The sequence below is a fragment of the Humulus lupulus genome, chromosome 9 (assembly GCF_963169125.1).
Source record: "Humulus lupulus chromosome 9, drHumLupu1.1, whole genome shotgun sequence".
NCBI lineage: Eukaryota > Viridiplantae > Streptophyta > Magnoliopsida > Rosales > Cannabaceae > Humulus > Humulus lupulus.
In genome coordinates, this window is record NC_084801.1 from 46,313,990 (window position 1) to 46,340,356 (window position 26,367).

The 26,367-nt window shown below is 32.7% G+C and overlaps 2 long non-coding RNA genes across 2 annotated transcripts; both read right to left on the minus strand.

Annotated features, from left to right (window-relative positions):
- Nucleotides 1-11,824: 11,824 nt before the first annotated feature.
- On the minus strand, nucleotides 11,825-13,453 carry LOC133801712 (uncharacterized). The gene is made up of 3 exons (XR_009876918.1): nucleotides 13,017-13,453; nucleotides 12,600-12,708; nucleotides 11,825-12,269 (listed from the first exon to the last, which is right to left on the minus strand). It is a non-coding gene; the product is annotated as an uncharacterized LOC133801712 (long non-coding RNA).
- Nucleotides 13,454-17,091: 3,638 nt separating this feature from the next.
- On the minus strand, nucleotides 17,092-17,669 carry LOC133802346 (uncharacterized). The gene is made up of 3 exons (XR_009877251.1): nucleotides 17,601-17,669; nucleotides 17,475-17,508; nucleotides 17,092-17,351 (listed from the first exon to the last, which is right to left on the minus strand). It is a non-coding gene; the product is annotated as an uncharacterized LOC133802346 (long non-coding RNA).
- Nucleotides 17,670-26,367: the final 8,698 nt, after the last annotated feature.

Consider the following 26,367-nt stretch of genomic DNA (forward strand, 5'->3'; position numbering starts at 1 on the left):
TATTTCCAAACCTACCCTATTCCGACCTAGTGGGTCCCTTGGAGATAGTAAGCAGTCATATAGTTCTCCACATTTTTTCAAAATGTTTCTCAAACATCTTGAAAAAATGAGGAGCAGTACATGAATACATTGGCTATCCCCAAGGCATCCACTAGGTGCATGTCTATTGTTTTTTGTTATAAAATTAATATTTTATTACTTATTGTCTTTCCCAACCTACCCTATTCCGACTTAGTGGATCCCTTGGAGATTGTAAGCAGACATGTTATAATACTCATTTTTTCAAGATATTTGATGAAATATCTTGAAAAAATGAGTTCCAGTATATGAATACATAGACTATCCCCAAATATACCACTCAGCCTTTTGCTTTAATTGCGGATTGATGAGCATTGCGGATTGATGAGCATACTTGATTTCTTACCAAATGGACGACCAACAGCCTTATAAATAGAATATTCCTGATTTGGTTGGGATTCAACATGATCGTCATTCCTCTCAATTCAATTGAATCGAGTCTTAACCCCTCGGAGGTACATTGAGCAAAAGGTTAAGGCCTCATTGACCAAGTAAGCTTCTGTGATTGAATAGTGCTTGTTTACTCCTCCATTCATGATCCATATCAAGAAACCTTCTATAGCCAATGCAATTTTACTTCTAATCCCTACAGAGGGAGTTTCTTCATTGCATGTGGGGCACGCCTTGCACCCTTTTGTGCTCCACCTAGACATCATAGCACACTACACCAATAACCCCTTTTTATAATAGATGAATATAACACTAATGAAACAGTATTATAATTGTGGCAAAAATATGGGCAGCAAGCACACACTAAAAAAGCGCACTAATTTATTTATGGGAAAGACACTGTTTTTCCTTTCATTTTTTATTTCTAACTTTACAAGGTCAACCCTTTCCATCTCTCTCACCTCTTCCCATTAACTCAACTAGGTCATCTCTTGAATCTTCTTAAAAATGAAATGCTCATTAGCCTGTATATTAAAAAAGAAATTGGGGAAGACCCGACGACTCTAGGTCCTAGATTGTTCTGGCATTCGCCACCAAATGGTTCAAGTCGTCAAAAATTGGGGAAGATCTGACGACTCTCTTCTTCCATCATCATCGCTTAGCTAGTCTAGAAGCCTCGACCAACCGGTTTGACTCTCTCTCTCTGTCATTCTCTTTCACCGGTTCAACTCGCTCGCTTCTCGTCTCTCACTAATTACAGTCTTCGGTCACCACCTTCACGGAGCCCTTCTTAGCTTCTTCGGTGGCGTGAGAGTGATGAAGGGGAATACAAAGAAAGGTCTGCTGAAATTATCTGACAAGGAAATGAGATCATTTTCAAGAAGAAAAGGATCAGGGTCTCAAAGAAAAATAGTCAGCTAGATGACTTAAGTAGAAAAGAGGTCTGGATATGAATATCAAGTTTGGGTTTCATTTGTGTATATATCGCCCTTTGAAGTGCTTTCTCATGTGGTTCGGCCAAGATTTAAACACTCAATCTTACTATTTTCGTTTTGCAGGATGTTGATAGGCCCACGTCTAATCCTCTTGCACCAGAATCTGAAACTTTTGCTAAGTATAGAAACTCATTGATGTCAGGACAACAATTGATTGAGAGTGTTTCCGAACAAGTACCAAATTTCGGAACTGAACTGGTATTTCTCCTATACTGTGTATCATGTCTCTCCAACACTATTTGTTATCAAGTTCTCGTCCATTAGGATCCATGAAAAAGGGTTTAGTCTCTTCCAATTACATTAATTCGAGAGTGGGATCTGTTATTAGTCTGTCTTATATTTTTTGAGTTTATCTATATGTTCAACTCATTTTGTGTTTGCTGGTATGATTAAGAGGAACATGGTCTCTAAGTATTTTTTTTTTTGTATGTATGACAGGATAGAGCCCATTGTCCTTTCCACTTAAAAACTGGAGCTTGTCGGTTTGGTCAGCGTTGTAGTAGAGTCCATTTCTACCCTGATAAATCTTACACTTTGCTTATCAAGAATATGTATAGTGGACCTAGCATTGCTTGGGAGCAGGATGAGGGGCTTGAGGTCTGTTAGCGCTACTTTTGTGATTCTCGTATCTTGCTAATGGCTATGAAATTCTTCTATTTTTCATTGCATAAAGATTAAACTTTTTTTTAATCTCATCTCACTTCGTATTGTTGTTTGACGAGAGAAAGCATTTATTAAGTTCCTGATAGTAATGGTTTGAGTGAGTCAATCCTTTTAACTTATACCCTCTTTGATTTTTTCTTTTCTTCACTCTGAATGCTAACATGTAGAACTTCTTTAGTTCCATACTATGCCTTGTCTGAAGCTTTTCTTCTATTGTTCTGGGAATAGCATTAGTCATTGGTCTGGCTCTTAGAAGTTTCCTTGCACAAGTAGTGTTTCTTGGTGTATGAAATGAATATGGTAATTTTGTCACATTTACACATCATGTATTATTTTCTTTTTATAAATTTGTACAACAGCCTGTTGAGAAGTTACCACATATTTTTCTCAAGAATCACTGTTTGGGAGGTAAGAATGATCAATTTATCTATTTCAGATATTTATTTATTGGTTAATGTCTCATTGGCCTTCTCAAAAATTGTTCAAGTGTTTAACTTTAAACTTAAAAAAAATGATTTGATAGGTTCCCCTACTTCTTACCTTGCTTGTTCATATGAATGATCGCACTAGTGATAACTATTCTGTGCTTTTGTCTTCCGGTATGTTCGTGTGTCTATTTTACTATTTTTTGTCATTATAACACTTTAAAATCTCTAAAACTACTGCAACATGATAGTGTTCGAAACATCGATATGAAATTTAAGGGGCAATATGAACATAAGACTCAGTTTATTTTTTCAATCTTATTCTTGATTGAAGACTATGTTCATCTGATATTCAACTTCCATGTCTAGTCTTTCCTGTAATGATCGACTCAAGATCATCTCATAAGCTGAATTATTATACTGATGTCACAGTTAAAGAATCACAAAGAAAATTCAAAGATTAGAAGAACCATAACTTTAGATCATTTAGCATGATTTTCTACTTACACATTTGTGGTTATGAAATATTGCTTGCTTATATTTGTGATAATTTCATAGAAAGATTCGGTAGCATAATACTGTAAACAGAAAAGGGAAGAATATGTTTGTTTGGATTATTTTGGTAAAAGACTCAGCTCATAATTGTACTTGCAATGAAGGGTCTAAAGATTAGGTACTCAATGTCATATTGGGATCTTTTAGCTCCAACTATAAGAGTGATATTGTTTGATCTGTATAGTTAAAAATTAACACTATAAAAAAATCTTAGTTTTAGTCATAACAAAATTTGTAACTAACAATGAAAAAAATGTGACTAAAAACGTGCCAATATATATTTGTTTTCATAAAAAATTCTGTGCTAAAAGTATTAGTTGCAAAAGTTACAATTTGTTGTGACTAAATGTATCTTTAGTAGTCACAACAAAGTTTATTATTATAAATAATAAATTGTGATTAAACCTATATTAGTGACAATTTATGACTAAAGTTATTTTTTTAGTTACAAACAACTTTTTGTTGTGATTAACAAGTTGTGACAAAATGATAACTTTTCTGTAGAATAAGTACAATAGAGAACAAGAAATCCTCGTAAAGGAATGTCGAAAGGGTAAAAAAGTGTAGTAATGAGTAAAAGCTTGATGGTAATAATTTTCATAGGTGTTAGAATGTTGGAGAATCACACTAATACTTGTCGATGGAGTTTCTCAGGCTTTAATCTGACTTGTACAAAAGGACTTTTTTTTTCTACAGTGATAGTTGTTTCAGGCTCCATCTAAAGAAATGCATATTGAGTAAAAGTTGGTCCACCACATACTCAAAAGTAGAAATAATAAAAGAAATTAATTTGACATTCAATACTATGTTTAGTATGATATCTTTCACGTTTAATATGTTTAATCTTTATTGATCAACATACCTAACTACTTGCATGTGGTCTCAGGAAACACTTCACTTTCATAATAAAGTTTATGAAGAAGAGAATGAGAAACTTTGTGATCGATTAGAGGTGAACACGAATGGATTTGATCTAAGTTCAAATTCGCAAAAATGTGAAGAAGACTGTCAAACTCCTCAACAAATTCTTTATAGGAACTGGCCCCTAATGTCATCTATTATTGTATTTTGTGTTTTCCAACTTCATGACATGGCTTATGCAGAGGTAGGCAAAACTTCTTCCACTAACTTCATTGAACATTTATTTTTAATCATCTCAAAAAAAAAATTCGATTTCAATGAATTTTTTTTTTATATTGGTTCTAGATTTTTCCATTATGGGCTGTTAGTCCAAAGAAGTTTGGGGGATTAGGCTACTCAAGCTCTGATGTTGGTGATGTTCTTTCAATTTCATGTACTCGTGACTAGAAAACATACATACACTCGTCACTTACGTAATTGGTATTGGTATGCTTATCTGACTTTCTTTCATGATGTTCTAGGCATTGGTGTGCTTATCTTTCAGTTATTTGTGTACCCACCATTAGAGAGAAAGTGTGGGTTTTTACAGATGACTCGAATTAGAGTTGTATGTCTAGCATTTTTTTTAATCTCTTAAACATGTTCAACACACTTTTGCTATGGAATTTATTTAAATGTCTTAAGTATTGTTGAAAACCTTTCGACTTGAAATTTTTCTTGGTTTCTTGTGAAGGTTGTTATAATAGCATTGCTATCAACTTACCCTTTTATGGCCAAGTTGCTGGCCTCTCGCTCACTCTTTTGATTGATTGTGAATCTGTGATGAAGAATATAATATCTGTAAAGGTTAGTACCATATTTGTAAAGGTTAGTTTTCTTTACAGTTGCATATTATAAACTAATCTTTAGAGCATGACATAGTATGTGCCTATACTGTGGTTGTTGGTGTTGTTGTCAATGGATTTTGCAGTATATTTCATAGACCTTCTCTTGTGCTTTTAATGTGGGTTTCATGCAATGCACTGGAGAAGAGCAACAGGTGTATCCTTTAGTTGGACTGTTAGGTTGTCAGTAGATTGACTGTAGCCATATAGCCTTGTTGTGCATTTTCACATTGTTTAATAATCTCCTTTACTTTGCTGAAATTTATTCCATATAAACTATTCTTTCACTGTGAAAAATGTGTCTTGCCTTAACATATCCCTGCATGTACTGGTTAATAGAAACACTTATGGTATTGGATTTATAATTATGTTTTTCTATATTCTTTTATTATTGTTTATTTATTTTATCACATGTTCTCCATCTGCAACCCTTTTGTCTAATTACTTTCTATTTATGCTGCTGGGTGCTCCTTTTGTATAGTTCTTTATTCTTGCAATTACATAGCCTCCATTATAGTTGCGTTTTAGATTTTTCTTTTTCTCTTATTGGTTGGATGTAGTGTATGTTGGGCAATTTTTTTTTACCCTTGTGGTTTTTCTACTATTCTTTTCTTTTTTATTTCCTTCTTTCTTGCTTTACTTATTTGTTAAATCAGAGATGCTAGGCATAATTGTAACTTTATTTTTCGGATATGAGAAAGAAAAACAAAATAAAAATCAATTCCATAGTTTGCTAACTAAATAAACAGAGTCATTTGGCTCTGTTTCTTTGATGTTGGGAGCTGTTCTTTTAGTTTTGTTCAAGTTTCTATTGTAAGTTTATTAGGTATAGAGTTTCTTTTCCTGTTGGAAAACTAGGTAAGGGTAGACTAGACTCATTTTCCCATACAGCTGCTTGAAGAAGACTTGAGATTCAGTTAGGTCAATCACTTTGGGGACTTTCTAGTCCAACTTCTTTGTTTGAATTCCATGGAAGAAAAGCTGCATGTAGAAATGCAACTTTTCATTTCTTGAGAAGAAAAATCATGACCCACCTTTGATATTTGGTGTCTTGCTTGGTCCCACCTTATGGTGCTTCAAGCAAGGCCTTTCTTTTGCTGTGAGTATGTTATGTTATGATGGATAATTTTGATTAATAAAATTTGAGTGTTGTATTGCGTGATTTTACTTCTCATTATATAGTTTCTCTAGAATAAAATTTGAGGGTAATTTTTGTGCTTTCTCTAGAATATAAAAAGCTTTAGCGATGTTTCTTCTTATTTATTGCAAAAAATTTGAAACCATAAGGACTGCTGGACTAGTACCACTACCCACAACATCTTTTACCAGTAATAGTTGATTTGATTGATATTTGTGATAGTTTGTTTCTTCATGCTCTTCATATCTAATAGCTATGTATAAATTTATCATCAATCCAACTTGCATTGTAATGACCGGGGATTGAGAATTTCCATTAGAAATCATGTTTGTTGCTATTGTTGGGTTTCTTTGTTATTTTGTATTTTTTTGCTGTATCATATCCCCTGTTTGCTATTGTTTTATACTTGCAATGAATTAGGCTGGACCTTTCTTATGTTCATAAAATATTATAGTTTCCCTCTTGAAATGAATTACCACATAGTATTATGAAAGCATCTCTTCCTGGCAGAATTTTGATGAGGTTTCCTTTTTTATAATGTCATATTCCCATATATGAACTTAAAACATGACAATTTCCAGAGTTTTTGTTTGATGCTTGAATGCGTTGAGAATGATGACCGAATTATCAAACACATTTTAATTTTTTTTTTTAGTTTTTTTGTCTCTTTTCTGGAATACCTTAGCCTTTTATAAATGTAGTCTTATTTTAATAAAATTCTCATTCCTTATTTATAATGTGTTGGGAGTTGTAACTAATTGGTTGTTTGGTCGAAAATGATTACTGGACAGAATTCCAGTTAGATGACCTGAAAAGTCTGTCACAGTAAAGTCTTCGTGTCAACATGAATTTTTTGAAGAAGCAAGTTCTTATGTACAGTGACTTTTGGGCCTAATGTCAGCTTAGCTAGTAGAATGGGTGGGAAAACTCATATTCAAGACTCAAGGGTTGATCATGAATAGAGAGGACCAAAAATAAACTTGGAGAAGGGATAAAGAAAATATTTTGATGTTGTCATTTTCTTTATGTATGTGTGTGTGTATATAATCATTATTGATGCTTAAAGCAGTGATATTTCATGTACTATATTTGAATTCAATGCTAAATATATATTTGAAGAAGTGAATTCAAACTCAATGATTGTCCAGTTCGAATTGTGTTTTTTACTTCTTGAGAAAACATAGTTTTCTGCACTGATGGAATTAGTTTGTTTTATATATTTTTACAATTTATGGGTTTTCTTAAATGGTAGTGTTTCTGTAACTGCATATCCACTCAAAATTAAGTTGTGGGAGTTTGTTACAGTCTGGAAAAAGGGTTATGTGTAACACTAGCATGATTTTTCACAAGTGGTAGCATAAATAGTGATAATGAAGAGAAATAGAACTAATAGTGGGACCTACCATAATTATTATTTTTTAAAAATGATTATAAGTTGCTAGCAGTAAGATGACCAGTGGATCATGCTGTTTGCTCTATGCCTTCTGAGTATGTGATTTTGTTTGTTTGCTCCCAGATATATGTTTCAACGAATCCTCATGGTGCTAAATTACTTCCTCCAGGGATTATTGTGTCAGAATCAGATTTATGTCTTCGTAGACTGTGGGGCGAACCCAGCGAGGTATGGTATAAATTAGTTGTAGTAAGTAGTAGTGGTAGTTCTTATTATTATTACTGATGTTAATTCGGTTGGCCTAATGCCTTTCCATCCTTAATTTCTTAGTCTGAGCTTGGGTAAATGTTAGGGTAGAGACAGATGAATGACTTTAATATGTTACATACTTGTATAAACTATAAAGTTTGTTTTTTGGTGGTCTTGAAATTATTTGCTTGAGGAAAATCCAGCTTAATTGACAAGCTTAGAAGCAACTTTAGTTTATCTTATACAAGACGTAGTAATTATCTAAATAATAATATATCAAATTGGCCTTTACCCAATTTTTTCTACAACAAATCCATTTGATTTTCAATATTTGATTTTTACTTATAAAATGAATTAAAGTCGTGTTTGGATGGTTTGAGCTTTTATGAATTGAGTCATAAGAGCCACTTGCATGAGATAGTACTATTGAGCAGATTTTCTTTCAACTACTGGTTTGAGGTAAGCTGTCATGTGCAACTACATAATAACTCCATAATACATGACTATTTATTAGATAATTTACTAATAAATCTTTCATTTTAGATTGCCATAAATATCTTTCTTTAGTGGAAATTGTCCTATCTAATTATCAACTTTCGACATAAAATCAAAGATAATTAATTCTTAGCATTTCTGTTCATTGTAAGTTACATAATATTAAGTGAAATTTAACAAGGATATATATATATATATATATGCAATTGTCATGGAGTGGAAGTTGCAGGTGTGATGGCAATTGCCCTTGCTAATGGTGAAGTGAGTAGATTAGTCCTTAAATTTATTTTCTGTTCATTCCACAATTATTTTCACCTAGTCTTGACATTTATTTCACATTTCAAGGGGAAGGTACATATTAGATATAGTGATATTTTATTATTTTGTTTTAGTAATCTTTTTAAGGGCTAGCAAATAATAAACTAGATAGATGCATATTCTTTTTATTATTGGACTTGTTTGTAGATGCTTTAGATGAGTAAAGATGATTGGTGTCAATATGTAAGCATGTCCAATTAATTTATCTATTTCTTGTTCTAGATTATCTATGTTAGATTTATAATTTGTATTCATTTTTGTTAATAATTATGATATTGTGTTGTATATTTGAGTCTTTGTTGGCAGATTAATTTATTATGTATCTATGTTTCTTGACCATTCATATATGAATATTGTGTAGCAAGGTGCACTTTTAACTCTGCTTTTTGATATCTTTGATTTTAGTTCTGGGATCTTCTTAGCTGCACAAGTGACATTCTTCTTTCTTTTTATTAGAAAGAGTTCTTTTTTCTAACTTTATTTTTAGTTTTATTGCAGAAATTGGGCTAAACCTTATCTTAAAGATGCTAAAGAAGTTTCCAGGTGCATTTTTATTTTATTGTTTTTCTTTATGATTTTGTTGTATAAGAAGTCAAAGTGTGATTCTATTTTTATTCTTTAATTTTTTTGGGGATATATTGACAGAATTTAGAGTTCTGGAATCAATTCTTCCTCACATACTTTTTGATCATTGAGAATGATATACTTGTTATCTTGATACATTTCACAAACCTTGTTTTAAGTTGCATGTTTTGTTGCTTCAGTCGTTGTTTTGCATGGTAGTACATCTTGCTATACCCTGCTGTTTCGTCAAGTTTTGGAGTTTTTACAAATTTAATTTAAACTTTATATGCTTACAGGTGGAAACTAGCTTAAGTCTTATGTTCTTAATAATAAAAGGACATTTTTTTTACAATGTGCAGGTATATTGAGATGATTTCTTTGGAGCAATTCTTGACAACATTTGTAGTTGAAGCCTTTAGAATGGAAGAATGTATTTCACTAATTATTGTATACATTTCTTGTTTTGTATTTAGTGATAAAGGAATCTGAATTTGGCATAAATTATGTTGTAATATGATTTCTTAAGCCTAGACTAGTAGACTATAACACATGTGTTATACTGAAGTGTAGTATAACACAAAAAATCTGTTATACTAAAGTATAGTATAACACAAAAAATGTGTTATACAAAAGTGTAGTATAACACAAATTTATAAGTATTGAAATGTGTTATATAATCGACTATAAATAACATAATTAAACACTTATCTATTTATTAAAATAACACATAACTTGTATTATCGTTAACAGTATAATAACACATCTGTATAACAATGATAAAGTGTTATGTAAAGTACTCTGACCTACGATAACATAGTCGGTCTTAACACATCGAAAAGTGTTATTGTATGTTTTGATAACACATTTTCGGTGTTATTAAAAGCATTTTTTCTTGTAGTGGCATAAGCTGGGTAGTCGTTAATGGTCCACAAGCACTACAAGAAAAAATTCTTTTAATAACACCGAAAATGTGTTATCAAAACATACCATAACATTTTCCAATGTGTTAAGACCAACTATGTTATCGTAGGTCAGGGTACTTTACATAACACTTTATCATTGTTATACAGATGTGTTATTATACTGTCAACGATAACACATTTTCTGTGTTATTTTAATATATAGATAAGTGTTTAATTATGTTATTTATAGTCGATTATATACACATTTCAATACTTATAAATTTGTGTTATACTACACTTTAGTATAACACTTTTTTTGTGTTATACTACACTTTAGTATAACATTTTTTTTGTGTTAAACTACACTTTAATATAACACTTTTTTTTGTGTTATACTATACTTTAGTATAATACATTTTTTTTCTGTTATACTACACTTTAGTATAACACATTATTTGTGTTATATAATGAAGTTTGCATAACACAATTCTTTGCATAAAAAGTGTTATTGTAATAGATATTATAACAAAATTTTCGTATTATTTTAATATTTAGATTCGTTTAAATTCTCATTATATATTCATTTATATAACACTAATTTATTCTATTGTATTTTTATTTTTTATTTATTTAATTAAAATTAGCTTTCTAATATATACTAGCATCATCAAATGAACTTGATTTTCAAATAACAAAAAGTAAAAGCATTCAACATTGTATTAACAATCCACAAATTAGTTTAAAACATTCAACACTGTCATCAACAACAGTGTACATAAATAATGCTCTCTCTTTAACTCCAACCTCTACAACTCACTGAACTCTCTCTTTCTCTCTTCTTTTTCTCTTAGTGCTCTCTAAATCTGTGTACATAAATAATGATGCAAGGTTCACTTATATACGTGCACCAAAATAGAAAAGAACCAACCCGAAAATAAAACTAAAAAATCAACTTAACTAACTCTGCAGCTGAACCAAAGTAAGTGAACTTGAGGAATCTTGTTAAAACAGTTATGGTCACTAGCTGTTTTAACCACTTTTTGATAGCCTAGATAACCACATTGTGAGACATACACAACAGATATGTTATAGTGATTCTTCTTATTACATGTTGACATAATTCTTTAGTACTAATAGTTTCTGCAACATGAAGTTTCTCAAATTTTCAGAAGCAAATAATGCAATGATAGCCACAACTCGATCATAAGAAAATAATGCAATGATAGCCACAATCAATTACTTAGCATCTGACTCGGGTACACCTTTAGCAATGATAGCCTGAACTCGAATGGTTGGCTGCTTTAGTGCAGACATTGAAGAGGCGGCAGCACTGAAAAGGAGAAATAAATAATGCATGTTCATTAAAAAGTACTTGTGTAGGAGTTCAAAATACCAATTGTTAATGAGCATAACAAGTACCCACCTTCTAAATGAAGCAAAGTTGATAAAGACATCAACAGTAGGGTGTGCGGCACAAGCTGCTTCAATGCTACATTTATTCAATTTATGATTGTCTAAGAATCAAATCAAAGCAAATAAAGATGTATGAAACATGAAACAAAAATAAAATTTGAGTTTGTCCCCAGAATGTTGCGTAAGCAAACTAGAAGGATAGTTTTAGGCATAACCATATAAAATTCTTATCAGTTACATAAATGCAGATAGTAGGAGAACATAATATCTAAATGCTAACATGATAAGGATCTGTAAGATAATATCTAAACAAAAACTAGAAGGTTCTTCAGATCAGCAACGGATAGTTTTTCTTCAATATTCTTCAATTAGCATATTCAAGTTTGAATGCCGATTGTTTGTAATGAGCAGACAACAGAAAAATCCATAACTAAATGGGTTTAAGAAAAGAACAATGCAAAGTGAAAACTATGCTCCACACAACAGCTAAGATGAGCAGCAGTTACAAAGCATTCTTCTTATCCTTGAAAAATACATTATTAAGGGCATTGAAATAATAACTTAACCCAATCATTGCTTACAAAGGCCAGTAAATATTTTGAGCTGAACTTAGTGCCTCAATTTGTAAATCTCTTCAGTTTAAGCAACAATTAAAATAACTAAGACATAGAGAGATGACCTTGTATGTGTTAAATATAATCTCCCTGAACTTTACCTTATCTTTTGGAATTTTCTTCTTCTCATAACCCCATTTCCTAGCCAACTTCAGAGTTGTTTCTACACCTTCAGCACCAGTGTTCATAGGCAGCACCATGTCATATCCGAACATTTCTGCTAGACGCTCTGCAAATATTGGAAATTTATCATTATGGAATGCTCGAGAGCTAAAGGTGAGCCTTTCTGCCTGTTCTTGTAATGCTTTCATAATTTTTGGATGACAATGTCCCTACAGCAAGAAGTTATGAAATCAAAACCCATAAAAGCTCATATGAAAAACACAAACGGGCACTGGTTATTCATATAAATTCGATTGAATTGAATATCAGTAAATTTCCTGCCTTACATCTTCTATGAATTTGCATTTCCTTGAGATAGAGAAAAAAGAGCAATCGTCACAGTAATAAGCAAGTTGGAAAATGGAAAATCATTGAAAAGAAAAAAAAGAACATTGAAATATGAATAGATAAAAAGCTGCAGCAGTGGCTCAGATGAAAACAAATTCAGTCATCAAGTAACAAATATATATATGAAAACACAATTTCCCAACATTTTCTACCTGATTAACTGCAGAATAAGCAAAGAGAAAGTCTAGATACCATTTGCCTTCAGGATCCCATATACATGATCCCTTTGCCTCAGAGAACACAACTGGTATTGGGTGATAGCTGCATTTCAACAGCTAAAAACTCTTAGACAAGTATTGTATTAGCATTTAGAAACTACTGCTCATTAGGTTGCTCTAGCAGAAGAAATTCAATACAAGGAAAACTATACACAAGATAATGTAAGTGCTAAACTTCAGAACATCAAAATGACACAAGTTGAAGAACATCAAAAGTAAAGTTTCTCTCTCTATCGCTCTCTCTCTCTCTCTCTCAAACAAAGATTTGGCACTCGTACAAATAAAAATTACAAAAAATCATATATTGGTCATCACTTGCCAAAGTGAATATCTTAAACATAAGAGAATTACCTCACTTCATCCAGCAACTGAGTGGCTATTCATTTTCTTCTGTTGACAGGAGACACCAAAATTGCTCTAATGCCACAGACAGCCGGCACTACTACCTCCTCGCAAACAACTGCGCTACCAAGGTCTCCATCCAACAGGTTAGTATTACTAGCAGAATGAGATCTTTTCACTGTCTCCCTCTGAAAACTAATATCCCCAAATTGGAGGATGGTTGGTTTGGTTCTTTGTTCTTTTGTGTTAATAGCATCATTGCCTGCTGAATTTGAGATGACTTTGAATGCCTTCTCTATTGGTTCGGCAATTAGGCATCTAGCTACCCTATTGGATAGAATTAACAGTAAGACCTGCAAGAACAGTAAAACAAGTCTAATTTCATGTTTAAACAAAACAACTCTAATTGCACATATCACTGACATTGAAGATTTCTTTAAAAAAAATCAGAGAGAATCCAAGTGCATTATCAATTAATACTAATCCAAAAACATGAACTTTTATTGTTATCCATGCAACTCTTGACCTAATAATGCAACAGTTGAAAAGTAATAAATATACAACAACATAGGGGAAATGGAAAAACAACCACATTCTCGTATAAACATGTTAACAAACACTTGAAAGGCAAATAAAAATATCTTACATTGTTGGTTTTCCTGCCACGTAACATATGATAATTTCAGATTTGAAACTATACATTTTCTTAGATCACAGTCTGTGAGTCATTTTAACAAATACATATTGAAATGTAAAAATAAGAAAAATGACAAAATTTATCTCAAAAGTTGACCACAAAATTTCGAATCATCACAAATCAAAATGTACTTTTCCAAACACCTCAAATAAAGTCCCAGGGGCAAATAACATCAAATATATTTAAAAAAATTAAAAATTGAAGAGCACAAAGCAAAATGGAAATGGAAGACTCTTTGGTAGATTGTAGTAACAGCTATCTGTTGGGTTATTTGACTAGAGAAGAATAAGAAAATCTTTGAGGAAATGGAAAACAGGGTGGAGAAATTTGGCTTGAATTTGCATAGTGTTAATCCTGTTGCATCATCATCATCATCATCTGAAATCATAATTGGGAATCAAGAGCTCCATTCAGAAATATAGAATTCTAAACAATTCCAATCTCAGATTTTCAGTGTACATAAAGCCTATTAAAACAAAGTGAGAAATGAATAAGAATATCAACCATAACAAACTATATATATTGAAAATAATATGCAAAAAATTGGACTGAGTTCATATTATAATACCTCATATAGAAGAAAAATGTGCACTTGAGCTAAAGCTTTAATTGAAAAGAAAAGAAGAAGAAAAACCATCTTTAGAGATGTAAAATAATCTCAAATTACGACAGGTCCTACCATACTATTATAAGTAAATATTTTTATAAAAATTGAATAATATTCGAAGACGTAAAACAAACCTGGGATTGTGGTAAGCCAGACTTGGAACAAGTATGGATTGGTTAGTTGGTGAAAGAATGGTGAATCTGGAACATGGAAATAAGCAAATCATAAATAGAGAGAATAAAACTAAACAAAATAAGAAGATCAAACACATACTTCAATAAAAAAAAGTCTTAGATTTGGTAGATCAATCAATGCCCTGAATAATAAGACTGTTTCTTTTTTTTTTCTCATGCACCTGTCCTTAGAGCCCTCAGAACATTGCTTGTTTCATGTTGAGAAAACTATCTTCTTCCTGCCTTTCTGAAGAACCTCCCTGCATCATAGAGACATTAAAATTGTCATAAATTGAAAGTGAAAAGCATGTTTTGGAAAAAGGTGTCAACCAAGATAGCAAAACTTACGTTAGTTATTGATGAATCGTGGTTGCCCTCGGCCTGAAGTTATGCCCCCAATGCCTTCCAAGGAGGATATAACACCGCTTTGCATATTGAATATCGTCCCAATCTTATAGCTTTTCCAAGGGTGACTTCCATCTCTTGAATTGAATCCATAAACTTGTGAACTTAAATTTTCTCCCTGATAGAAGCTAATCTAGTTGTGAATATATTGTTCTGCAAAAGTAAAGATATATACACATAAATTTTATCATGGAGTATTAATGATCATTCTTTCAATTTAAGTTGATTTTGGTAAGAACTTAGAATTGAAAATAGTATACTATTTTAACGGTATAAAATCATTATGATGGCAGAGATTAAATAAACTACCAATTCATTTACATAAAATCAAAACAAAAAGTGCCACTTGACATATGATCGAGATTCAAAACCATTGCAATATTGAGAATTTGGGAGCAAAAAGAGATCAATTCTCTGAAAATGCCCAACTCAAAAGCCATTGCCTCGCCCTCTGCCATTAAACAAACTGAAAAGCTCTAACAAAAGATTTCTTTGATTATCTAAAAGTTTCACATCAAACTGAGCAAAGATTAACTTTTTGAGGATCCCTTAAGCCTCCCAGTGAATTCTAAAGAATTCTCAAAGTTACAAAATAATTCCACAGCCACTACTATCCTATATCCCATATGCTAACAACACACAACAATAGATTCAATCCAATAAATATAACTAACTCTCAAAACAGTACACAACACATAATTTATCCTCATAACATATATCGACAGTTTGCGCACAGAAGACACATAAATAAATCCAATCCAATGAACTCTTTGGCCTACGAAAATAAAGTAATTACAAAAGAAGAAGCTTTAAGAAGCAAAGAAAATAAATATGGTTATACAGGGTCATCAACTTGCTTGTTTGGCTAGTTCTGAATTAAAAACACTACTGCAAAATAAATCATTGTGAAAGCTAATCAAATCAGGACTGAAAACCTAGATAATGGATTAAGAATTGTCAAGATATGTATTGGATTCCAAAGAAAGAATAGAACCTCATCATCTGCATGGCCAATAATTGCAGGTCCCCATGAACCAACATAATCAATGTACTCATTGCCATCAATATCCCGCATGTGAGAGCCCTTGACAGAATCAATGACAATAGGTTGTCCGCCGACAGATTTAAAAGCACGAACAGGGGAATTTACACCTCCAGGCATCAACTCCTAATAGGTGTTAACATGAGTAAATAATTAGAGAGAAACTAATGCACGATGTCTGAAAAACAGAAGGAAAATATTAACAATATGTATTTATATGTATGAGTGTATATGTGTGTGAGATAAAAAGATCTTATAAAGTCAAAACAAATAAATGTTGAAAACATTAAATATGGAAATCAAGCAAACCCCAAATATAAACAAACTAATAAAAAGGTTTATCTAATATACTCACTCCGCAGAAAAGAACAAAAACATTTTAATGAGAGAAATTATACCAAATGCAAAATTTATGTGCTGAAAAAAAATTGACTCTTTTGTGCAGCCATTCCTCGCTTAAAGCTTTGTATAGCATAGCCATCCTGCAATTAAAAAGTCCTGTGAGCATGAAAATAATTAAATAAGCTAATGTGTTATGGTGAAACATATTGAATGAAACTGAATATTGGAAATGTATAGTTTCTTATTGTTTTCTAATTTACATCTCTCTTCCAACTATTTAGATGCATGGTTTTTGGGAATGGTTACTAAACTAACACATGTAGAAAAATGAATCAGTTAAGAGAATTCATATTAGTTTGAAGGAGTTCATTTGATTTCAGAACTGAGTAGACTAGAGATCATTATACTCTCGACCTGACATTCAAACAGATCTTTGTAGAACAATACATGCTCTTCTCTCGAGATAGTATATCGTTCAGCACATATCTCTGCACAAACTCCCATTCCAAAATCAATATAGACATCCCACAGGCCATCTTTAAGCATGCCATCAATAAGTTGTTCATGTCCTAATCCTTTTCTAAAAACAGAATGCAAGTCAGACTGGTTTATGGAGACTTTCTTGCAATAAATTGATACAAAAGAGCTTATCAAACACATACAATAAACTTAAAAATCTCGTCATAAAGGTAAATGAAAGGGTTTAGATAAATGTACAATAAAAAAATTATTAAAGCAAGTCTTTCTTGTTGAATCAAAAACCACTAATACCATATAAGCACACTTTTCAATCAAGTGAAGTTGCAATAGATCCAAGACTCATGTACGGTCCATTTGAGTTGTTAATAATTAATTGCCATACATGACCAAGTTGAGCACATTGAACCATTTCGTAACTAGACTAGAGTTAAATATTAAGCTTCAAATTTTTCCAGTTCCAGAAGCAAAATGGGCTGACCTTACATCTGGAAGGTACTTAGGAGTATTAGACATACTCTCCATTCCACCAGCCAATCATGAGCTCCTCAAGCTTCGGCCAGTCCATAGGTGAGACCTGAATACACTCCACCAGCCAGTCCTGCCATATACATATATATATATATATCTATATATGTATAAGCAAGAACACAAACAGAGTGAGTTTTAAATGGTTTTCAAGTAATTAAGAACATTGAGCTAAAGAAGCTACTCTAACATTCACCCCATTGTAATGATTCTTTTCCTGTGCTCTTCACCTGGCAAAGTGCAGAATTATTAACACATATTAGTTTATATTAATAAGAAGATTAATGGAATATTTATGAGTATAAATGTACAAAGGACTCACCATGGCTTCAAGAGAATTTCTGTTGGTTTCACCTGAAAAGCTCAGAGTATCACCATCAAGAATAGTTGGTAATATTAGTAGCTTATTTTTATTGTTATATCTATCAATATGTTGATATGTATATATAACATACATCCAAAGCTCAAAATAGCAGTGCTCTGTAAGGCATCTCTTTTTGCAGCTAATGGGTTTGAAACTGAAAAATGATGAGAAACAATAGCCCCCAATAGTACAGAAGCTACAACTGCGCAGCTAATTCAATGCCCCAAGTACCTAGCAAGAAAGAAAATCGGAAACAGGTTACAAAAACTAAACCAAAACCAAGAGAGCATTAATTTGGAAAAATCTAACAGGCAATTACAAACCAGTAATGGACTCCAAAGCAAATGAGATTGCTTACCCAAAAGTGAAAGAATTCCAAGGCAGAAAAATGGTTGTCGGGGTTTAGACAAATGACCATAGGACCGTGCGAATGACTGAATATTCCTTGGTAGCTGAATTCTTCCCAAAGGCATTGAATTTATCTTGCTAAGAATCTGAAGGAGCTGTTCTTTGTTCAATAAAAGAGAGCAACTCATAGTTTTGCCACCGCTTTTCTCTATGTAAAAAACGCAACATACGAATTTAGCACAATATTAATGAAAATTTAGAACACAAAACACGGAAAACCCTTAGAGCATGATCGTTTACCTTGTGCGCGAGCCACAGCAGCCAACAAGTTAAAGATATCCAAGTGTCCATTAGTTTGATTGTCTCGATCTCCAGGGAGCACAAGTCTCGAGCTGACATCGTCTGGTTGAGTTTTCCTCCTACGCCGATTATGCCCAGCAAGCCTCCTTCTACAACTCCACTTGCCCTCGTCAAACTCGGAAAGGGGATGAAACCTGCAAAGAGCAAGCAAGAAGATGATGAACCTCGCCGTTCTAAACAACAGAAATCTACAGCACAAATTAAAAGAAAAAAAAATTGAGAGTTGAGATTTGCATAAACCTGCTACACTGCTGGCAAAATCTCTACATCTGGTCGGCAACATGGGATAGGTGGTGGTGCTACCGAGAGAGCCAGAGTGAACCCTCTTATTGGGTCTGGATCCAGGGTCATCCCCACAAGTGAAGCCGCCCCCCAGATTAAGGCGGAGAGTGGCATCGATTATCTCGAGGGTTTTCTTCTTCAAGTTAAAAGGAGTTGCAGGAAGTTCTTCCGTCTTGGCGTAGTCTGCAGCGTTGACGGTGGAGAGGCTGCAGAGTCAAGGGGCTTGGCAAGGAATCTAACCGTGTCCCAGTCCCAGACCTTAGAGTTCCAGTTATCGACGGGATTGGTATTTGAGAACCGATGCTGGTAATTAGGTGCCAGATAAGGGAGATCGCATTTTGAGAGAGATGAGCACAGGATCATTCTTCCCAGAAAATTATTTTACTGTAATTAAAAAAGGAAGAAAAAAAATACCGCCTTATAATTTAGCGGGCTCCCAAAAGTTTTACCGCTTTTTTCTTTTTTTACTTTGCCACCTACCATAATACTTTTTCAGAAGTCTTATATTCATGTGTTATGAAAATGGGTATTTGGTGTAGTGAAGATTACTGCACGCATATTGAAGAGGGTACTATTCTATGCATCTCGTGTCTCGACACCATTCACCCATAACTCCTTCAACTCATCAAGCAAAGGTCTCATATAGACATCGATATCTTTTCCAGGTGAAGAAGGACCTGGAATTAAAATAGACAACATTAATGACTGTGTTTCATGCACTTCCACGGCAGCAAGTTGTATGGGACAAGTATCACAGGCCACATGATGTAAGAGTTGCTCATGTTCCCAAAAGGATTGAAACCATCTATAGCTAACCCAAGCCTAACATTTCGAGGTTCGGCTGCGAAAGATGGGTACAACTCATCAAGGTGCTTCCACGCCTTACTGTCAGCGGGGTGCCTCATCACACCATCTTCCTTTGGCCTTATAGAATAGTGCCATCTCATATCCTCTGCAGTATATCTCGAACTGTACAGCCTTTTCAATCTCGGCGTCAACGGAAAGTACTGCATGACCTTATGAGCAACTTTCCTCCCGTTCCCACGATTATCTTGCCAGTGACACTCACCACAAACCGAACAGAATTCCAAATTCGCAGTCTCCTTCCAAAATAGTGCACAGTCATGCTTGCAAGCATCGATGGGCTCATATCCCAACCCAATACTCCGTAACTTTGCCTTCACCTCATAGTTAGACTTAGGTAAAATTGTTCCACCAGGCATAGCGTTGACTAACAATTCCAGCAAACCATCAAAGTAATGATTGTTGCACTTGTTAATAACTTTCAGATGCATCAGCTTCACCAAGAAGTTCAACGCGAAATACTTTCGGCAACCCGGGTACAGTTCACTTGACATCTCCTTAAATAAATTGTCATACTTGTCGCGATGTTGAGGATCATCTTGGGGAGGATCATTATAGTTTCCAGCGGGAACGTCATCTTCAACGTAGACATCCTCTAGGATATCCGCTATCTCATCTCTATCCTGATCTCGTACCACATCTGGTGGTGGCGGCAGAGCCTCTCCATGGTAATGCAACACTTTGTAGGACTGTATGATGTCATTGTTGAATAAATGCATCAAAATTGCATTTATAGGCTGGAACTTAACATTCCCACATTCTTTGCACGGACAACGAACCAAACCCTGATCGTTCACCTGATTTTTAGCGATCTCGAAGAACTCCTTAACACCATTTCCGTACTCCAGAGACCAACGATTCCTCGCACTCATCCAGCTTCTGTCGCTCGCCATCTTTGAGCGAAATAATTCAGAAAATATTAATAATTGTCTTAAAATGAGGGAAATGATAGTCAAAATATTTCATGACTGTTTGTCTCCCTAATTATCACTAAGTGATAATAATATCATATCTTTGGCAAAAATAATTATTTATATTTACCAAAGAAAATGTAGCTAATTATTAATTATTACAATTTTTTAAATCATTTACTTATTTATTACTTTTATTTTAAAATTAATTTAATTATATATTAATTTCATTTTGTAATTTTTATTAAATTCTTCAATTTGTATTTGATTATTTACTTAATTAATAACAATTTTATTATATTTATATCTTACTTAATTATATTTTAATAAATCATTTATATTTTTAACTTTTTTCAATTACAAACATCTAATATTGATGTTAAAATTAATTATTAATTATTATGATTGGTAATTTTATTTTATTTAAATTATCGTTAAAAATTATTTTTTTTTGATGTATTTTTTAATTATACTTAAACTCTTATTTAATTAATTATTAAACTTTTATTAATTTTACTAACTCTAACAAAATTTGGGCAGCATAACAACTATATTTCAAACTATCCCAAAATTTTTAAAACCTACAAATTAAACACATATATAACCATAATATTCCCATATCATACAAAACATATATATACATTAACAAATACATCAATTTACATATATACAAATATTTAACCACAAAAAAAAAAACATATACCAAAACTAATTTTTTTATTAATACAAAAAAAAAATTATTAAATACATATTTACAAACATATCACATTTAATATAAAACAATTTAAAAATATAAACATACATTATTAATCTTAAATTTTTTTAAGTTCATTCTTTAACTAATATATATATATATATATATATATCACAAAATACAATATAATAAATATTAACAAGCAAAAATACAAATATTACAGTGGGTGAAGTGGCTCCGCTCCGGCAGTGGTTCCGCTCTGACTGCTCCAGCAGTGGTTCCGCTCAGGCAGTGGCTCAAGGACTCCATAGAAACAAAAAAAATTAAATTCAATACATAAATAAAATACAAAACTATATTATAAAACTTACAGTAGGCAACTTGGAGGAGGAGGGGGGCGACAATGGTGGCTCACGGTGGCGTCGGGGTGGGGCTCGGGTGTGGTGAGGTGGGGTGGCCGTCGGGGTGGGTGGGCTCGGGTGGGGTGGGTGGGCTCGGGGTGCGACTGGTGGGGGTGTTGGTGGTGCGGCTGGGGGGGTGGTGGAGGATTGAAGAAAGAGAGAAGAGAAGAAGAAAGAGAGAAAAAATAAAAGGAAGAAAAAAAATTGGGGAAGAAGGGCTCGGGTGGCTGATGATATCACTATGACTTTTTCCGGCGCGTTTCGTTGCGTCAGTAAAAGTCTAAAAATGCACCGGCAAAAGTCAGTATTAAAACCCTAGATCAAAACGACACCGTTTTAATAAGTCCAACTTTTGCCGACGCAAAATTAGACTTTTGCCGGCGCAACGAAACGCGCCGGCAAAAGTCCCTCCACCAACCTTCTTGAAAATGTGGATTTTGTTAAAATGCACGTTTGACTTTTGCCGACGCGTTCGACGCGTTAGGTGAAATGCGCTGGCAAAAGTGTATCATTTTTTTAAAAAAAAAATCGATAGACCTTTGCCGGCGCAATTTTGCGCCGACAAAAGTCCTTGTTTTTGCCGGCGCGTTTCACTAAATGCGCTGGTAAATGTTTTTTTTGCCGACGCAATTCTGAATTGCGCCAGCAAAAGTCTTCTTTCTTGTAGTGTTTACTATATAATTACATATGTGAACTATTAACATATTATTATTAATGAAGATATTTATTAATATATGATATAATTAATGGGAATGCATAATAACTTATATGATATAGTATATTATATAATAATATAATATATTATATATTATGACTAGTCATATATAATATTTAGTCGCATAATGTATGTAAATATGTAATTATGTGAGATATATAAATTGTCATAATATATCACTACAACAGAAAGGAGTATTAGAGGCGGAGGTTTCCTTCGGTAATAATAAGGCATTCCGCCGGTAATACATATTACCAGTGGGGGTCCACCAGTAATAATCCGCCGGTAATACTCAGTCGGTGATTAGGGGTATTACCGGCGGACTGACACCCCGCCGGTATTCTATTATTACCGGTGGGTTAATAGGGGCGGGAGTCCACCAGTATAAAAGTCAACCTCGTTTGACTTATTTAATACCAGCAGGTCCCGCCCCTATTAATACGCTGCTAATAAATTAATAATATTAAAATATAATAATTCGTTTGATTTTATTTAATAATAAATATACATATAATACTTATTTAAAGATAATAAAATTAAACATAAATTAAAATTAATTATTAATAACACAATTAATATTCATGAAACAAAATTACATATAAACTAATCATAAAATTAATATAATAAAAATATTAATTGTCTTAATTTAATTACATATAAACTAATCATAAAATAAACATAATAAAATATCAATTGTCTTAATTTAATTAAAAAACGCAAACTAATTACTATTGTTTGGATTGGGCCAACCAAGCGAGAAATATTAATTAACATTCAAGTCAATATCTTGATCAATAATGTTAGGGCACGACAATGGTGCTGAAGCAAACTGTGGTGCTAGTGGTGAAGCAAACTGTGGTGCTGGTGGTGGAGGGTAATAAGCTTATGGAGACTGCTGCTGTGAAGATATCTCTATAATTGATGGTTGTAGTCAACAACCATCAATCATAAACATACTGAGACAGAAAAAATAAATTAACTTCTAATTAACTACTAATTACTTTATTTAATAATTTTCAATTAATTATAATAATACTAATTAACTAAATTAAATAATATTAATTACAATTCTCATTATGTTGACATAACATATAACAAAAAAAAAAAATTAAAACTACTTTACTTAATAAAATTTCACAAAAAAAATTGACAGCATAACAGTTTAATACGATCGTTTTAAAAAATTTTAAATCCTACACTCAGAAAATTCCAGAACATTTATTATAAGATATATAATTTTTTTTAAAATTTTGACAACATAATAACTTAAATTTGTCATATCCCAAAATTTAAAATCTCCAAACAACAAACCTAGAATAACTAGAACAACAAAATATTTATTAAAATAATATTACAACACAAATCAACATATTATTAATACAAAAAAACAATAAAAACATACATTAATAATCTGATTTTTTTTCTTTCAAAAGTTTGATGCTCTGCTAAAAAAATAAAGCAACATACTAATATTTTTTTAATTATAAATTTTTTAATAATTAAATCTCATTCTTTTAACAATAAATTAAATACAATATAATATAATACAACACATAAATCTATTTTTTTAATAAGACCAAAGCAATTTTTTTAATATATATTATGAAACCAATATCATTACAAAAATACATACACTGGTGGTGGTCCAAAAAAATAAACATAATTTAAGGAACAAAAAAATAAAATAATAACACCATTAAAGTAGGAAACAACTTATAAAAACACAAATAAAATTTAAAAAATATGAAATCCAGAAACAAATCCCATTAAAATAATTTATTAAACAACACAATAAACTTAAGAACGTCATAAATCTGAAATATGTGAAATCTGAAACATATACCATTAAAAAAAAATTCATAAAATAACATAACAAACTTAAGAACATCAAAAATCTGAAAACCTGTCATGAAATCCATGCTATGTTCAAACCCCATCAGTGGCCAAACTCTCTGCCGTGGTCAAACCCACAAACCTCACAGCCCCACTATGAACCACCACCACCTAAATATTAGAAAAACCAGTTAGAGAGAGATAGGTAGAGTGTGTGTGAAAGAGAGATATAAAGAGAGACTTACCATGTGTATCGTCGTCACATGCCTCGACCCCGACCATGAGCCAATGCACACCCAAAGGCCCTTAGCTTCGTCGACACCAAAGGCCACCACATTGGCTCCAGAGGGTGCTACCACCAGCAAGACACAGAGAGTGAAAAAGAGAGTGAGAACGAAAGAGAGTACCTGTGTTGGAGCCTCTGACCCCGTCCTTCCCCGTAGCCCAACAGTACAAGTGAGAGTCAGAGAGAGAGAGAGGGAGGTCTCAGACAAAGAGGCGGTGGTGGTGCTCGGACAGAGGGGTGGTAGTGGTGCTCGGACAGAGGGGAGGACTGAGAGAAGTGTGCGTCTAAGAGAGGGAGAGAAGAGAAATGAGAGGGACGGACGAAACGATGTGCAAAATTTTCAATATGTAAGATTATTAGAGGCGGGGACCCGCCGCTATGAATATTATCCCGCCGGTAATAAACTATTAGCGACGGAACTCGCCGCTATTAATATATCCCGCCGGTAATAGGCTTATTACCAGCAGATATTTACCCGTCACTAATAGTATTAGTGGCAGATAGTCCGCCTCTACTAAGGGAAAATACTCGCCGCTAATAATTTTGAAACTTAATACCCTTTCGTTTCCCGGGCATTGTATTAGTGCGCGGACTACCCGCCGCTAATAATTGGTAAGACCGCCGCTAATAAAAAAAATAATTTTTTTATTAATTTCCACATTAGCGGCAGACCCAGTAGTCCGCCACTAATAACCCGTATATTACCGGCGGACTAAGTCCGCCTCTAATTGTTCCGTCTCTAATTTTAGACTTTCTTGTACTGTATGGTTTAACTCATGTATACTAGCGGATATATATTAATATTATATGTACAATCCCCACTGTTCAGTATATTGTAAAGTTAATTGTAAAGTTATCCTCATAATACACAGTCATCAAACTAACGTATGACTAGTCATTATCATCATTTATTAATGGTAAGTTATCCTACAATTTATGTTAAAGAGAATTCATGTATACAATATAATATGATCCCAATAAGATGTACATAGTGATATACTATTTACAATATGTCATATCACATATAACATGGGCTAATAATATATAACGGTATATTGCTCTATGATTAAGTATTTTAATATGTAGATATTGCTACATGATTAATTATATAACGCGTTGTGATATTATAAAGTGTAATTACCCATTTATCATTGATATATTGGTATATACAGACTAATAAGATTACAAACTAATATATATTTGTAAGTTGCATTCAGTCTAATAAATGTATTGGCAGAGCATTGGGAGGGTTATCTGTGGGCAATAGGTTTTAATGAACCATTTAGTCCATTGTATAATAATCACTGTTATATGTAGTGATACTTACAAGATAGGTTGTCACGCAGAGCCCATGTAATATCACTTAGTTATAATATGATAACTACGCCGTGTTATCACACATGGTAATCATGATTAGTTCATATGATATCATAAAACATAAATTAGATTTATGTTATTTTACTTCACACTATCTATTGATAATCAGGATCACGTCATACAATATTCAATATGGGCTACATGTAGCCATATCTCATGATAATTAGTGATGTAAATATTAGTGTGTTAATATTTATAATCACTAATTACGTTACTATGTATCATAAATCTAATTTACTATAATTTGAGTACATAATCATACAAATTGGCAATCTCAATGCTCGGTAATCATAATATTTATTAATGTATATTATCATATGTATCGTTGAGTAATTACTAATATGGTCATATATAAATAGATTATTAACATACGTATATATTAAATAAGATGACATTATAACAGTGTTAATAACCAGTTCTAACATATCATAATCCACATCCTATTGAGTATTTATATTATGTTCATTCCATTTACTAGGCATTAAGGTATATATTACTATTTGAAGTATTATAATATAAATCCAGTTATAAAATTAGTATGTAAATTTAATGATTACATATAAATAATATACATATATTAAATATACGTATATAATTATTGCATACTATAAGGATACAATATGATTAATCCATAACAATATAATTTAATATTTA